This window comes from Dipodomys spectabilis, unplaced genomic scaffold (assembly GCF_019054845.1).
Source record: "Dipodomys spectabilis isolate Male_0828 unplaced genomic scaffold, ASM1905484v1 ptg000477l, whole genome shotgun sequence".
NCBI classification, from domain to species: Eukaryota; Metazoa; Chordata; class Mammalia; order Rodentia; family Heteromyidae; genus Dipodomys; species Dipodomys spectabilis.
In genome coordinates this window covers 2030806-2033184 of record NW_024871154.1, presented here as the reverse complement: position 1 = coordinate 2033184, position 2379 = coordinate 2030806, and positions in this window count along the sequence as shown.

The window sequence follows — 2379 nt, the reverse complement described above, 5'->3', positions numbered from 1 at the left end:
CGGGGGCGCGGGCCGGGGGCGACGAGCCGGGGCTGGGGGGCAGCGGCGCTCACCATCCTGGGGCCGCTGCTGCTGCGGCTTGCTGCGGCCGCCGCGGCCGGGAGCGGGACTGGGCAGTGGGGGTGGCCGGACAAGGGGCGGCCCCGGCTCCCCCCGCAGGCAGGACCCCCACCCCCGCCTCCCCTCGCCCGCCCCCAGAGCCCTCCCTCGCGGGCCCGCGCTCCCCTCCCCTTTCGCCCGGGGTGCCTCCCTCCTCCCTGCCCCGCCCCCACGCTCGGCCCCGCCCTCCTACAGTGCCCCACCTCCACGCCCGGGCCCCGCCCCGCCTGCAGGCCCCGCCCCTTCCCCGGGCCCCGCCCCTCCCACTCCCCGGGGCTCGCTCGGCCCCCGGCGCCGCGGGCCCCGCCCCCTCCCCACTTCTAAAATAAATTAGCCACCGAAGGGGTGGAAAAAAGAGCAAATGACCCTGGGTGTGGAGAGCGGCCCCGCGCCGCTCGGGCCGTCAGCCTGCCCCGCCTCCCCGGCCGTCCGAGCGGGAAGTTCGGCTGCGGGCGGGGGAGCGGCCGGGGAGCCGCCGAGCGCGTCCGCTGGGTGTGAGCGGCTTCCTGGGTCGAAGGTTAAAGGGGAGGGCGCCCTCCTCCCCCCTGCCCCGCCCCGCCCCCTGCCTGCGGGGGCATCCCAGGCCGCCCGGGTCGGCCTGCCCCTCCTCGAGACCCTCCCCTCTCCCGGGACCCCCAGGCCCCAGCCCTCTTGACTCATGGTCACTTCCCCGCCCCAGGGTGGCTGCGCACCCACTGCCTGCCGGACGCCGGGCCCGCGAGTGCGGGCGGGGCGGGGGCAGGGCGAGCCCCGGACGTGACTCAGGAGGGCTTCCCCAAGGAGACGACCGCGGGACGCGTCCTCGACCTCTTCTGAGGGCTTGATTGGTGTCCGGAGATACCCGTCGATTGCACACCGAGGGCTGCCTTTGTGCCACGCTTTGGGCTCGGTTCTGCGGCCTCCTGTCCTCGTGGAACTCCCTGTCCAGGGTGGCTCCAGTCCTGCCATGTACCTGCCCCAGAGCTTCGGTGGAGAGCTGAGCGCCTGTAATCCTAGGTACTCAGGTTCAAAGCCAGCCGGGGCAAGAAAGTCCGTGAGACTCTTTATTTCTAGTCATCTGCCAAAAAAGCCAGACGTGGAGCTGTGGCTCAAGTGGTAGAGTGCATGCCACGAGCTGAGAAAGTGAAGAGAGGGCAAGAACCCGAGTTCAAGCCTCAGTTCTGCTACCCCCCCCCACACACACAAAAGAAAGAAAAGAAAGAGGGGGAACGGAAGGGAAAGAAAAAGAAAGAGAGAGCGAGAGAGAAAGAAAGAAAAAGAAAGAAAGGAAGAAAGAAAATCTTCAGTGGTCTTAAAGGCCAGAAGTCCCCTTCCTCTGGAGGCTGTTGGGGGAGCCCAAAGGCCCTCAATTTTTTCCTGCCCCCCCTTCATTCCCCCTCCCCCACACATATGGAAGCAACACCCAATACCCTAGAAGATTCTAGAACTCACCAAAGTCGGGATTTTTCTCTCCAAAGTCTAGAATTTTCTCTTTCCCTCTCCTCTCTACTCCACACCCCCAGGCTGGGTGCTGCGGCTTTAGCATGAGACAAGACTGAGGGTCCTGTGACAGACACCATCCTAGCTGGGCAGAACCCCTAAACAGAGGGACAATCCCACAGTAACAAAACAGGAAAGAGCCCCTTGAATCTAGCATTTCCTTACTGATGGCACAGCTGAAGTCCAGAGAAGAGAAATAGCGTGCATGGATCACACAGCAAAGCCACATCTAGAATCTACTGTATTCTTCCCACTTCTTGGGCTCTCCAGGGACCAAAACTGTCGTTAAAGAGAGAGGCCAGCTAGCAAATCAGGAGGCTGAGATCTTGGGATCCTAGTTCAAAGCCATCCTGGGCAGGAAAGTCTGTGAGATTCTTTTTTTTTTTTTTCTTTTTTCATTTTTTTTTTGGGGGGGTCCAGTCGTGGGGCCTGAACTCTGGGCCTGGGCGCTGTCCCTCAGCTCTTCAGCTCAAGGCTAGCGCTCTACCACTTGAGCCACAGCGCCACTTCTGGCTTTTTTCTTTTTGCTTATGTGGTGCTGAGGAATCGAACCCAGGGCCTCAGGCATGCAAGGCAAGCGCTTTACCACTGAGCCACCTTCCCAGCCCGTCTGTGAGACTCTTAACTCCAATTAATCACCAGAAAACTGGAAGTGGAGCTGTGGGTAGAACACTATCCTAGCCTTTTTTTTTTTTTTTTTTTTGCCAGTCCTGGGGCTTGAACTCATATACACATTGGCCTCTCTCTCTCTCTTGTCTGTGGGGCTTGAACTCAGAGCCTGGGCACTGTCCCTGGGCTCTT